Source organism: Colias philodice, chromosome 2 (genome assembly GCF_061535455.1).
Source record: "Colias philodice isolate Cphi_HAF_F1 chromosome 2, ilColPhil1 Martin Lab GWU primary, whole genome shotgun sequence".
NCBI lineage: Eukaryota > Metazoa > Arthropoda > Insecta > Lepidoptera > Pieridae > Colias > Colias philodice.
In genome coordinates this window covers 11,695,697-11,711,538 of record NC_143087.1, presented here as the reverse complement: position 1 = coordinate 11,711,538, position 15,842 = coordinate 11,695,697, and the positions used below count along the sequence as shown (strand labels likewise).

The window sequence follows — 15,842 nt, the reverse complement described above, 5'->3', positions numbered from 1 at the left end:
TCGTTAATTTTATTAACACATAGTTTAAATTTTGCAAAATAAACATTCCTACACAAACATTTTAATAAAATTCTAGAATTTTTGAATAAATATACAATTGTGTGAATGACTTTAAATCATGTTTTATCAATTTGCAATCTATCGTAAAATTGTTTTATGTCACTGTATGGTTCGTGTGTGTTATATTACCTACGCGATGTAAATAAACAAGTTTTTTTTGTATTTTTATTTATATAAACTAGCGGTCCGCCCCGGCTTCGCCCGTGGTACATGTTTACGTTTTCACTCCATAAGAACCATCCTACTTCTAGGAATATTATAAAAAAAAGATTTAACGAAATCGAAGGTTGCCGGTTAAGCGCTTACCAACACATTTTGCGATTAATTTTTATTTTATAGATTTCCTTTTGGAGGGTGTGAAAATCTCGTTGTCTTATATTATTACCTGATTTTCCAAATAATGGGAAATAATTAATGAATGAACGTATGGTATTGATACCACAAAACACTGAAAAACTATAATTCGTACGAGTTTTTACGCTTGTAGAAGTGACTTAGTGCAGATTGCAGTCGTGTCTTTAGCTAATAAAAATAATTAGCTCGAGTTAATTTTCACCACGAATTAAATTATGTGTCTATATATTTTATGTTTTAATTGTTGTCGTCACCAACGTTACTTTGTTTACTAAATGTTGATTGTTGAACCTTATTTTTTAATACATGTTGAAGTATTTTTATTAAAAAAAATATTATAGCTTCAATTTAATTCATCGACGCAAAGGTCAAGGTTTTTAGTGTAATTAAAATGTTAGAAGAAATAAAAGTAGAAATAAAGTTAAAAATAAAGTCTTAATTAACAAAGGTATCTCCGAGACGGTGGATTTGTTCAAGCTCCCTTAGGCATGAAGTTTTAATGAAGTCCCTTGTTTAATTAGACAAAATGAAAGTACTTTCGTGAATAAAGCTTATTTTCAGGGAATATCTTGCGGTATTAATTTTTTATTTTTGTTTCTGCTTAGATGCATAATTAACAAAATGTTTACTTTTAGCAGTACTATTAACTATTCTGTGCTTTTAGCTAGTGATTGATAATAAAATATCGGTCCTATAAAATATGTAGTATTTATGTGAATTATAGGTATGCTATAAATCTATGCACTTTAAACCACCTCTTTACAATGCTTGAAGGATTGGAGATACGTAGGTACATGAAAAAATAACTCAAATAATATAATAATACGTAATAGGTGATGTTATTAATATGACTTCATTTGGTATGGAAATGTAGATAATTTGAGTATCAGTGTTTCACTTATAAATTACAACCCACACACGATGAGTTTGCATGAAGAGCACAAACTATGAGATCATTTCAATCGACGTAATACGCGAACTTTTATTCCTAACTGTAGAAAAATAAAAAATGTTTACATGTAGTAACAAATTGCGGGAGCTTTTCATTCAACTATCTTCGACTCGACTTCGATCTGTTTTTATTGAATTAGTCTAATTCCCAAAATATTTGAAAATTAAAACATACCTATTATGCTTGCTTGACCAGCGTGGTGGATTACTCTGAACCATCATAGGTCGTCTATGTTCCTGCAGTGGGAACAAATCTGTTCCTATGATGTTGTTAAAAAAATCCAATCTTTGATGTAGTAGTTTCAATCTCAAATCGATTCTTACATAACATATACATCTACAATCCATTAAGCTGTTTACATCGCGTGACAGAGAATCATAAATAGCTACGCTCAACAGACCTCAAGTCAAGCCAGAATGCACAGCACCAGATTCAATTGCGCACATTAGAAATAGTAGCGATAAGACCAGAATAGCGTGACCCAATAAAGGGACGCTGTTGCCCAACGGACGCGGATACAGCGATCATTGCATAATGGGATAAATCTCAGTGATATACAGGGTGTCCCAAATGTGGTGTAGTAGGATGAATGGAGCGTGTTGTTTTGCATATGTAGATAACGATAACAGTAGTGCAACAACAAAACCATGTAAATACTTGATTTTTTCTTAAACTAGCTTCGCGCAACCGACTTGATAATGCGGGCATTATGTCAAAATGAAAAACAATGCATAATAATCTTAAACGTAAGCGCGCATGTGGTTGGCAAAGGTCAGCAGGTTGTCAGCCAGTCAAAACATAGTTATCGGAATTTATCTAATAGAAAAAAGGCGTTGCGTTTTTTACAAGTATTTTTAGAGTAATCAGCGCATGAAAAACTACAATTTCCATTGAGCGTAGTATAGGATATGCGGGCACCCTGTATACCAGCTATTTGAGTCCGCGTCGCACATTGAAATGGATCTATTAGAAGCAGGTAGTGGTTTGATTGATTGAGAGGACTGAGGAGGTATTAAATGGTTGATTGGGACGATTATTGTGTACTATATATTATGTACTATGTAGGTAGGTAAGCTGGGAGGATGAAATGATTGGAGTTATTTATAAATCATAGTTAGGAAGGTCCACGCAGTTTCACCCAGTGATATAACGTAGGGAAAAGTATTTCTATAGCTTATGCGTTAAACTATACTGCCAAGTATCATCATCAACCCTTCAGAGCTTTTCCCGTGATACGGTAAAAAAGATTCCTCATTAACATGCACGTTTAAAATATTAGTAAGATTTGCTTTAGTCGGAGTTGATAAAAAGTACATGTCTGTAAACACAACAGAAGGAATAAAAGGAATTCTTTATTTAGACTACAGGGATCCAGTAATGTCCATTCGTATATTTCTCTTTAAAAAATTTAATTTTGATCTTTCATTTTTCTTCTTATGTTTTAACACAAGTGTTTACTGAATAAATATATCTATACTGATATTATAAAGAGGAAAGGTTTGTAATTATGTATGTATGTCAGGGGCGTGCACAGAGTTTTTGGACAGGGTAGGCAGAAATATTGCAATGATAATAAGTCATAAAAACTAATATTTCATATTGCAGTACTGATATTTGATTGGAGATACATAGTATTTCCGCAAAATAATGGAAAACATATCACGAACATAGGTCATATTATCTATAAAATAATTGTCAAAGTAGGTATGATATCCTAACTAGTATTCTATATTATGTAATTAATAATTAACTTTACCTTTGTGTATTACAAATTCCGGTATAGATCCATTTATAGATCGGCCTTTTTCCTATCACTCTCTGTTTGATAAAAGTTTATTCATAAAACAAAAATAAGAATTTTTCGTTAAATTAGGTATGCCTTATTATCTTTCAAAATACACTGATGATATACATAATCTATTTAGTTACTCTCAAAACACTTCACTTGCAAATTGTCGTAGTAAATATTATTAATTTTCTCAAAAAACAAATTTAACCTCAAAGTAAACGTTTGTTATTTCCAAAACAAAACAAACGAATAATGATACTATTTGCAGATGGTCTTTACCGCTACAAAATTGTATACATTATCACACTTCTTAAATTGGTCGCATATTCAACTTCAGTTTCGACTTTCGATGTAGTTCCGAATTCGGTTCGTACCTAATTCGTATATCTTCGTAAAAAGGCACTGCCTACCTTGTGTGTTTGTGTGCGTGGTTTTATTACATCAGTGTGCCGTGTTTATAGGCACGCACACATATAAAATATGCGTAGACACGCAGAGCACACATATAAAAACTTAGACACGGATAGTTTGTGTCTTTGCCGTCCCGTGACGTACTGGGTCCTGTGGCGGCGCTAGTGCAGCGCATGAATAGTGACTTGAGCCGAGCCGGTGTTATAGAAATTAGATAATAATGCTACCAAAATACCGATAGATGGATCTAAAATATATTTGAAATATATTTTTATTTCATAACTACATTGCGCAATTAATAAAATTTAATGACGCTGTGAATTTCATTTATGCATATTAAATATTGATCAGAGTTTGGTAAATGGTAGGGTAGGCAGTGTCTTTATGTCTTTATGGAATGCACGCCACTGATGTATGTACGTATGGTTTTCACGCATAAACTACTGGACCGATTTCAAAAATTCTTTCACCATTAGAAAGCTGCATCTTCACTGAGCAGCATAGGCTATATTGCATTTTCAAAAAAATTTGAGATCCTTACCAAAAAATTCCTTATACGAGGATGGTTCTTATGAAAAAAAACGTAAACATGTAGGTACCACGGGCGAAGCCGGGGCGGACCGCTAGTAGGTAATAAACAAAAGAAACGCACATTTATATTGTCAATAAAAATCTAAGATACTTGTGCAGTCAGTGAATGAAGGTAAAAATGCTTGCTGAGTTTTTGTTATCAATATAAACAATGTTATCACGAGTGTTATTGTGTTTTCGTCTTAAATGTCAGTTTCAATGATACTTTAGTTATAATTTATTAATTTTAGTTATAATTCGTATAATCGGTTTGTTTCAAATTCAATATTATTTTTTATGAAAAATATGATACTAGATGTATCGATAAACTTTGTATTATAGAAGTATTGGTCTTTAATTTTCTTTGCTCCTTTTAATCCAGATAGTATTTAGTCTAAGTCACAGTTTTAACCAAATTACGCAATATTTTTTTTCATTTTATTTTGTTTTTATTAAATACTAGCGGTCCGCCCCGGCTTCGCCCGTGGTACATGTTTACGTTTTCTCTACATAAGAACCATCCTCTTACTTCAAGGAATATAATAAAAAAATAATTATCGAAATCGGTTCAGCCGTTCTCGAGTTATGCGCTTACCAACACATTTTGCGATTCATTTTTATATTAAACTAGCGGTCCGCCCCGGCTTCGCCCGTGGTACATCATTACGTTTTCTCTACATAAAAACCATCCTCGTACTTCAAGGAATATAATAAAAAAAGAATTATCGAAATCGGTTCAGCCGTTCTCGAGTTATGCGCTTACCAACACATTTTGCGATTCATTTTTATATATAAGAAGACTAGCAGTCCGCCCCGGCTTCGCCCGTGGTACGTTTTCTCTACGTAAGAACCATCCTCGTACTTCAAGGAATATAATAAAAAAAGAATTAACGAAATCGGTTCAGCCGTTCTCAAGTTATGCGCTTACCAACACATTTTGGGATTCATTTTTATATATAAGATAAAGTATAAACGGGCCCATTTTATGAGAATTTTTTTTTTACATGAAGCTATTGCGCTTGTCCAATGTTGTTTATTTAAGTGTCACTCAAATGTTCAATATGAAACGTGAGTTTTGGTACATGTACGTTTTCCATATGTATGTGTATATTTGTATGTAGCTCTATTTTAGCTTTTACTTCCTATATTATTAAGATATTTGTACAATGCCACGCTTCGCCGTGACATATTTCTACTACATTATAGACAAGGGATGAGGAAAAGGATAAAGAGAAAAATATTTTTGAAGCGTACAAAAACCGCGATAGTATATCGCGATTTCTAGTCTCTGTCTCCATGGAGATCCCCATATCGACGTTTAGATATTACTAATCAATCTATTACATAATATGTATATTGTATGTATAGAAAGCAGAAGCGTTTACCAAGTCTAAAGATACATGCATATTTGCGAGATTGTGTTTTTCGTTATCGACTTTTAGCCGCAAAAGATTTACGATCGCAGGCTCGATGTGAGAACGCACAGTTATTTCCGACGAATTCGTCAGACGAAAATAGCTCTTATCCCAATGAGAATAAAGCTGGCCTTGTGTTTATTTACTCTAGAGTACATAGGAAAAGTTTATTGTGAAGTGTATTTTGGGCGGGCTGGAGGTAAATAATTAATTCGTCTATACTCGCTTCTTGCAATTAAGGAGCTGTTCGTTTTCCTCGATTGTGTGGATTTTCCTTTGGATCTTCTCTTGAATTTTCTTACTTCTAATTAGATGTCATTCAATAGAAATAAATTGTTTTGTGAGATGGATACTTTAATATTTATCGTAAATATTCAGAAATTGTAACGAGAAAAATGTTGGTTCATGGTTGTCGGTTATTTATACAGGCTTGAATTAAATACCAATTAGTGAAACGTTTTCAACATATAGAGGAAATAACTTTGCCTGTAAAAGATAAATTAATTTTACCGTCTCTCTCATTTCGCTTGCGTTGTTGACATTAAAAGTTGAAGTGGCTGAAGTATTATCGCAACTTATTATATTAATTACGTGCAAATTAATTGCTCCATAAATAGCATGAAACATTTAATAATTGCGCAGCGAATGCGTCAGATTACGTAATATAATAAACACGTACCTGACCCATAAACATATTTTTAAATTGATTTTATTATTGTCATGAGATATAAACCATGAGGTTCGAGATGTGAATATTACCTATGTAATAATTAAGTTCCTTTAACAAATTAAAGTGCAAATCTCTTCGATTTTCTCTAGAGAAGCTGAAGAGTTGTTTGTTTGTCTGAACGCGCTAATCTCGGGAACTACTGGTCCGATTCGAAAAATTGTTTCGAAGAATTTATCGAGGAAGGCTATAGGCTTTAAATAGGCTATTTGACAAGGTTTTGAAAACTGTCTCAAATTATTAAGATACGTTTATAGAGCACACAAAACACATGTTTCTTAATTTTTTGTAGTTATTAATTGAGAAAATGGAAAATAAAATCATGATATTCAAATACGCCGCCAAAACACAATTTTGAAGAATATGGCGTCTCGCGACCATGGCTACGTCACAGCGGCGTAAACATCAACTTGCTCCTAGTACTTATTGTTCGTTTTTGTTTTCATTATAGTATAATTAAGTTAATCTGTTTAAAAACCAGAAAATGAGTTCTTATAGGTTGTGTGTAGTTCCTGGATGCAGAAATACAACTATTAAAACCCCTGACAAACTATTTATATGTGCTCCAAAAGATATAAAAATGCGTAGAAAGTGGTTGCAGTTAGCTCGCAGAAATCCAAGTGATATTAGATTATATCATTAAAACAGTTAGGTATATTTTTTTGTGAAGACCACTTCGATGTAAGTATGGTGTTGAATACCTAGAAGGCAGTTTATTTTATTTGCAATACATATTATAAATCGTCTCATTACTTACCTGCTTGAGGTAAGATAATGATATATATATATATATATATATATATATAAATTGATGATGACGTGTTTGTATTGATATTGAAAATAATCAATACAAACACGTCAATCCTATAAACTGGATGGCTGAAATGAAAAACAAAGGGCATAACCTAAATATAACCTAAAAAATGTATACTTCGTAATTATTGTGCTATTGTGATTCATGTTTGTACATTTAACTAAAAAGGTAATGAATGACGATTGAAATATTAACTTACGTAGGTGTTTTCACATTTCTCAATTCAGGAGCGTAAAAATCTGGGTTGTTTTTAAAGAACACGCCAACCATTATAGCGTCCACTTTAGGTAGATTTCTACTGTCTGCTTTTTCGAAATTAGGTTCCATGACAAACAAAAATAACACATAAAGAACAAAACTGATTACAAATACCTTGAATCACAAGAAATAAGTTATACAAGAAACAAAACCAAAAGCGAAATTCAGCAACGACGTGAGTAAACGTTGGGATCACTTGTTATTTACGCCGCTGTGACGTCATGGCAGATGCAGCCAATCATGGATGTTTTCGGTCACGTGGTAATTTAAAAAAATATGATGTTTTTTCTCGACGATTTATAAATAAATAAGTTATTATTTATATCATTTATTAATTTAAATCGCTTCAAAAACCTTATACATATTTGGATTACACAAAAAAGTGATTTATTTTTTATACTGTCAAATAGCCTATTATATCATCTCGCTAAGACCAACAGGAGCGGAGAACTACGGGTAAAACCACGGAGCACAGCTTGTCTTGAATAAAAATGATTTTCTTTCCATATTAACATTTAGGTTTATAAACAGAGCCTTTCAACGCATTGATAGCAAGATTGATTTAGCTATAATCCTGATCTAAGCTCGACTGGGCATCCGCTGAATACTTTTTATACATACAATGAGAAGTATAACATTCTAGATATACCCTTACGGGAGGCCCAGCAGTGGGAACGTATATGGGCTGATGATGAATGATAACATAATAGAAAACAAGGGCTATCGAATTTGCAATTTGGCGGGCGTCGGGTCCGCACTCCGCAGTCCTCCAATTGAGCGTTGATTGATGTTAGTGAACTTAGCAGATCATTTTTAGCAGATCAAAAAAAAAAATGTGAGTTCTTATCGCGTGCAGTTGAGTTCTACAGTTCCTGATACTTTTTAGAAATAGTTCTGGCGTTTTTACCTTAAAAAACGACATTTGAAAAAATAATCTGCCAACTTCCCGTAGCAGATCATTTTTAGCAGATCAAAAAAAAATGTGAGTTCTTATCGCGTGCAGTTGAGTTCTACAGTTCCTGATACTTTTAAGAAATACTCGCGTAAAATGAAACACTAGAAAATTTATTTATGTCATATTTCATCACGCCGTAGCACCATGCCGTAGCATCACGCCGTAGTATCATGCCGTAGCTTCATACCGTAGCATCATGCCGTAGCATCATGCCGTAGCATCACGCCGTAGCATCATGCCGTAGCATCACGCCGTAGCATCACGCCGTAGCATCATGCCGTAGCATCACGCCGTAGCATCATGCCATAGCATCATGCCGTAGCATCACGCCGTAGCATCACGCCGTAGCATCATGCCGTAGCATCACACCGTAGCATCACGCCGTAGCATCACAGCGTAGCATCACGCCGTAACACATGCCGTAGCATTACGCCGTAGCATCACGCCGTAGCATCACAGCGTAGCATCACGCCGTAGCATCACGTCGTAGCATCACGTCGTAGCATCACGTCGTAGCATTACGTCTTAGCATCACGGGTTACACGGGTTACGTCTTAGCCGGGTCCAGGTCGGGTTTTTTCAAATGTCGTTTGTTAGGTAAAAACGCCAGAACTATTTCTAAAAAGTATCAGGAACTGTAGAACTCAACTGCACGCGATAAGAACTCACATTTTTTTTGATCTGCTAAAAATTATCTACTACGGGAAGTTGGCAGATCATTTTTTCAAATGTCGTTTTTTAAGGTAAAACCGCCAGAACTATTTCTAAAAAGTATCAGAAACTGTAGAACTCAACTGCACGCGATAAGAACTCACATTTTTTTTTTTGATCTGCTAAAAATGATCTGCTAAGTTCACTAACATCGTTGATTGAGCGCAAGAGGTCGTGTAGGGGCTGGGTCCGCTAATTAGGACTTCAACTCCCGTGTGTATTGTACGTATCATCACTACATAGTATAAAACAAAGTCGCTGTCTCTGTCTCTATGTATGCTTAAAACTTTAAAACTTCGAAATCGACTTTAATGCGGTTTTTTTAATAGATCTAGAGTGATTCTTGAGGAAGGTTTTAGTATATCACTAGCCCTCCGCCCGTGTTTTTAAAGAAAAACCCGCATAGTTCCCGTTCCCGTGGGATTTCCGGGATAAAACCTATCCTATGTGTTAAATGTTAATCCAAGTTACCCTCTATATGTGTGCTAAATTTCATTGTAATCGGTTCAGTAGTATTTACCGGAAAGAGTAACAAACAATCATACATTCATACACATACACACATCCATCCTCACAAACTTTCGCATTTATAATATTAGTAGGAAGGAAGGATTTATTGGGCTTAGACAAAGCGGGCGAAGCCGCGGACAGCACGCTAGTATAATCTGATGTGTCACGTGTTTGTGGTACCGTATAATGTGGTGATACTAACCGTGGCTAAAGACGCCCGCGCAAGTGGTCAAAGTTGGTCTTTGTTACGTGTTAGTATATTATATACTGGAAGTCAAACATATATGGAACTAAATACGTAAAGGAAATTCCGTTTGAAAGATTGCAGGCTGTTAAAGTAGCCTCACTCTAATTGTTCACTTTAAAAACAATAAATCGAAACAATTCGTATTTTATACGAATACTAGCTGTGCTCCGCGAATTTACCCGCAGTCCTCCGCTCCAGTTGGTCGTAACGAGATGATATATAGCTTATAGTCTTCCTCGATAAATGGACTATCTAACTCCGAAAGAATTTTTCAAATCGGATCTAGTTCCTGAGATCAGCGCGTTCAAAACAAACTCTTCAGCTTTGTAATATTAGTATAGATAGAGCAAATAGCCGTACTGTTTCATAATATTATAATAAAACATTCAAATAAGGGCCGATTTTTCAATGCTCGGATAAAACTTATCCGTCCAATAAAGTATTACACGATAATGTTAAAATGTCACGTAAACTGTCAAATACGGGCAATTGGAATACGTTTTTAAAATGGTCGTTTTATACATTATTCGACGAATAAGTTTTATCCAAGCATTGAAAAATCGGCCCTAAATATGTTTAATATTGCATATTATCGATGTTAGTTTGCGCACTAGTGAATTTAATTGCTCCATACAAATGAAAATATTTATATGCTTTCTTATAATTTAAATAATTTGTATTGTTATTATGTTATTGATATTGTTAACAATGGAGTTCTTGGTATTTAACATTTTATTATCGTATTCTTTCATAACTATGTAATGTGTATCCTTTATCAATAGGTATAATTGTTAGTTAATAATAGGTAAGAAGTAAGAACACTAATTAACTTGATGATTTGTTTTCAATATATCTGTTTAATATTAATATGAGAACGATATAACATCTTGAAGTGTGAATTATAGTATTCATGAATGACAAAATAAGCGGTAATAATATAATAAAAAATACCTACTCTATGACTATACAATACTTTTTTATTTTATAATAACTAATAGTGCCATCCCACGCCTATTAGTGTATTTATAATGTTGAGGCAAATTGTCATGCTGTTTGTGATTAATGGAGTAGATTCATAATACCAGAGATTAAATTAATAATAGGCTTCACACAGAAATAAAAATGACGGCGCACATTTTAATGTGAACAACACAAAAAGCAAACTTTAATCCATCAGTCCCCGGAATCACAGACACAATAGAAAATCTATTGTGTCGCGCCCCGATCGGGGCGCTCGGTGGTCAATGGGATTCGCGATCGCAGTTTTCATAACCATATTTAAAGTTCAAGACAAATAAAAATGCCGGTTTATTCCAGGATTTGAAAACATAGTTGAACATTTTTTTTCGTAAATTGTAAGTAACTTTGTGAACAACTTATACATATTTTTAATTATATTAACGTTCAACAAGAAAGCGTAGGTAAACAACAAAACAAGTTTGTTGTGTGCAAACACATCGTGCGCAGGAGTTGATGGCCTTGACTGTATGAAGGACGGAGGGCGTGGTCGTGCGATTGTGGGGCCTGTTTTCTTATGGAAATTGATTCTATCACATGGAGTAAACAGTTAATTGGATGTGACGTCACATGACTTTATTTTTAGAAGGGAAACAACCTACGTAAAATGAGGTGATGATTAAGTACGATTTGCGAGATTTAAGTAAGTAATACGATTGAAAAGTCATTTTGTCTTTTTTTTTGCTTTTTACGAATTTTGAGCATATAAAAAAGATTAGTAAGTTATTGTTATTATTGTTTATGTCATTAATTTATATATACTCCTGAGTCCTGTAATTGTTTCTGTAAGATCTCCAATCAAATAAATTTAACTGCAGATGTATAGAAACCTCTACTATAGTAACAAATTACAAATAGTATTTCGGTACTGCTCTACATCAAACGATTGCATTGCAAAATATGATTACGTCTCATGTTGTAGTTTATTGTAAGTATTGGGAACACATTGCCCTATAGGAATTCAGTTCGACATCTGGCCAATGCCTTTGTGTAAGCGGAGTTGAAAGATATTTGGGATTGCTTCAAGAGTTTGTACTATTTGCTCGTATATTAAAGTTTATAGCATTGCTATGGTAGTTAGATCCAGAGGCAAATAAAAAATGGGCCCCCTCTCTACGGTCAACGAAAAACTACGTCATGACTATATAAGCCTTGTCATGTTGATTTTGAAAATTGGAGAAATTTATTCATAGTATTGACCATTTGACTGCCTCCTTGGCACAGTGGTTGACGCATGAGCGTAGAGCCGAAGGGTCCTGGCCCCTGGGTTCGATTCCCGGTGGAGACGAAGAAAAAAAAATGTCTCGGTCTGGCAGGACACAGAAGGCTGATCACCTACTTGTCCCTAAAAAAAATCGATCAGTGAAATTGATGTATATTCATCTGCCCCTTACCCCACTGGGGACATGGGACTTCACTTTTTATTGACCATTGGTCGTAAAGGCAAGCATAAATATTTTCTATGTTGTCATCTGAATATAAGCAAAGCTCCTTCAATATATGTATTATAATATTTTAGACGTTCACAGACGGCGCTGATATAATTTTCCTTATCTTTGCTTTGATATCATTGTTTACTCAAACATTTCTTTTCATCCAAACAAATGAAACTATATCAAAGCAACAAACATTATAACCAGTTATTCTCCGTAAATTATTTCTTAACATGTAGTTACCTATAGTAATTTAATTGCACGTTACGCGGAACAGGTCGGAAAAAAGTCAAAGTATTCATTATAAAAGACTGCGTTGTATGGCCGCTTCAAATGGAAATAGGTCGACGAGGAAAGGCACGCTGAAAACCACTCGCTTTAGGCTCTTAAGAGCAGCCAAATGAGAATTGAGATCGTTTTAAATTCATTTCAGGTGTTCAAGAAATTCAGGTGTAAAGTGAAACTTCTTTAGGCGCGTTGAAAGTTAAATTTCAAGGTAGCGTCATGGCAATACCGTCACGTCATGGAGCAAGGCGATGATTCTGGTATCTTTGAATCTTGTCAAAGAAGTTTCACTTCTGACACGTGTGCTCGGCACACACGCTCTTTTTTAAACTAAACTGTTTCGCAAATTGGTGTCATCAATTTGTAAGAGTAATAAGACGGCTTAATGCGGCTGTTAAGAGGTGTGTACTTCCCGTTTCTTTGTTTCGTGGTTGTTTCAATTCAACTGTGTGTTCTGAGAAATTATAGTAGATATTTATTTAATTTATGGGTAATTTGTTGTATTTTAACATGCATCTTAGTCGGGTTTGTACACATGAGAAATTCCAAATACTCATTTCGACTTCAAAGGTTTCGCATGTCTCATTATCACGTTAATCCAATATCAAATAGGGAAAAAGCCGTTTTTAACTTCAGCGCTCGTAATCGGGTATTCATATTCGTGTCAAGGACGCACCTAATCCGGTGCAATACTATTTTTGTCTTGAATGGCTGATACTGGTTTACCGATGCCGCATTATAAATGCTTTACAAAAACTATTTTTAGTTCATTTATTCGTAACTCGTACAATAAAAGGACGCTAAAATTATCCCTGATTTATATTCATCGTTATTCTTAATCCCGAGAACTATCTTCGCGAATTCATGAGCACTGTTGATGGTTATTTTTAGATCTGGCACCATCCAAGAACCGGGTCTTTTCGGATTTTTGTCACAGTGACGGACTGTTATTGGTGCGTATTCACGTTATTTATCATTCGCCGCATTTACAAACAGTTCGGTCGGCTCGGTCGTTGCTCCGTTGGATTTACGCAACGCGTTCAATCTTCGAGGCAACGTTGGAGTTGTCAATGCTCTTATCTAACGCGAGATTAGCGTTCGATGAACCCGTTTTGCAATGGTCAGTGGGACACGAACCACCCCTTTTTGGTTAACCTTCAATATCGATAATTACCTTTGTCAAGTTTAAACGAGCATGTTCAAGATAGAGGACAATTTGTGTTTCAAGAACAAGAAGTCAGCATACCTTTAAATGACCGTTTCAATAGCAAATATTTAATGAATGCTAAAATTTTCCTCAGCCATTCGTATGTATACTTATCGCCACCGACGAAAATATTGATCCAAGCGGCCAATCAGAACCGGTGATTGCGATAAAGATGGTTAGGAGATATTTTGGGAGAATATTTCAGTTCTTACTTATCTTATATGGTGATAAGATAATAACAATGCCACAGATACGCAACGCTGTGCATATGGTGAACAATGCCGTGGTGTTGCGAATGCATACGTCACGGATTGTACTATTTAGTGTTGAGATAATATGAGTTGTTCTAAATGGTTATTATGTTGTAAATCTTTAATATTCTTGTGGAAGTTTTCTGTGTTTATTACATTAAGCTTATGATTTAAAATTTTTTAATCTTGCACAAGATACATGATCATTTGTTAAACCATCTAAAATAAGTATGCAATTTATCAAGAATTCAATTAATAAAATGGCAACATTAGAAAGGTCTAAAAATATCTTATTAACCTTTTTTATTCTTGGTTGTGTAGTGCTCTTAGAATTTCCAACTCTGTTCAAGTCATCACTAAAATTTGATACGATTTTTCCACTTTGGAACTCTAAATTTTACCACCATGCGTACTTTGGACAAGAACAAATTGAGCATTCATTGTAGTATTCCATATGTATATGAAAGGTGTAATTTGTACCAGTCCAGTCTGCCCGGCCTTGCCGCAAAGTGGATAATCACGACTCGCGATTGTCCACGACAGATTGGATAAGAGATTTAAAGGTGTTTACTGTATCAATTTGCACGGAGGTGCTGTAGGTACATGATTTTTGCAATAACATCCTTTTGTGGAATGTTCCAGCTCGCTCCAATTATAAGCTGCTCGATAATTGAGGATGCGAATATTGAGATATCGATATTTTGATTTTTGGCATTTTATTTTGTGTAGTGATATGCCTTTTATTTGTGATCAGGAAAAATAATGCAGTAGTCGTGTGAATCCGAGTTTTAAGGACTCTATTTGAAATAGAATTGTCCTATTCTACCCTTTTTTTTACATAATTAGTTACGTACTCGAAGGAGTTGATAGTCGTAAAAATACCGGACAAATTATTAGTAACGCGCAATCAATTAAATTCCCATCTAGTTTCCTGACTTGGCGACATAGTTAGCCAAGTGTGATTACATGGGAAGTGACTTAGATATCTCTGTCTAACTATTCAAATTCAAATTCAAATTCGTTTATTCAGTCTTAACTTAACCTAACCTTAGAGCTAAATACATTTGTGGTAACTGTATAATGATAGGTATATATCAATCAACGGTTCGAGACTGGCATCTTTGCTAGATTACCGAGTAGGTAACCTGTATTAAAGATATCAGTTTCTTCCCCATATAATTTATATAATATAAGAAAAAACATCTTAAGGTGGTCATCACAACTTAGTCAACGAAATTGATTTTTAAGTTCGGATATAAAGAATATAAAAGTAAATTAACTAATTGATATCTTAACTTATGAACATGAAAGGAGTCGAGTGATTATGTGTGGGCATAAGTTAGTGTGTGTGCGTATGTGTATTGAGTATGTTTGTGTCTGCGTTTGTGTAAGTGAATGTGTGTGTATGTGTGTGTGTGTGTGTGTGTTTGAGTGGATGTAGATGTGTATGCATATAAAAGAATGTGAAATATGAATGTAAAACTATGGTCTGATTGAGTAATTCATACGAAAGGGAAATTATATAGAACTAGTATTATATTACTTTGTTGCTAAGAGTGTAGATGTAAATTATACAGTAAGAATAAATAAGAAGTGGTTGAGATTCGAAGCTAGATTTCTCTGTTGAGGAGATAATCCCACTTGAATACAGCGATTCAGCGATAGCATTGAGAGTTCCGTAATTCCGTATTATTTCTATAGAAATTCATAGCTATGAATAGAAGCTGCTGGCTTTCATTTTCCGATAGTACGTATTAAAAGTTTTCTATAATGCCTACGCTTTTATACTGAAGCAATTTTTATTTTAAAATCAATTAAACATGGGCACTCACATAAATAGATAAGGGACTAATTTAATAGGAAAACTATAAATTGC

General features: G+C 34.5%; 1 protein-coding gene and 1 long non-coding RNA gene across 6 annotated transcripts in view; both read left to right on the top strand.

Annotated features, from left to right (window-relative positions):
• The window catches only part of LOC149490773 (uncharacterized), an 819,148-nt gene that overhangs the window by 38,617 nt on the left and 764,689 nt on the right, over positions 1-15,842 (top strand). The window lies entirely within an intron of this gene.
• Positions 1-15,842, top strand: part of sky (GTPase-activating protein skywalker) — a 97,519-nt gene that overhangs the window by 36,766 nt on the left and 44,911 nt on the right. The gene's annotated exons all lie outside the window — the stretch shown is intronic.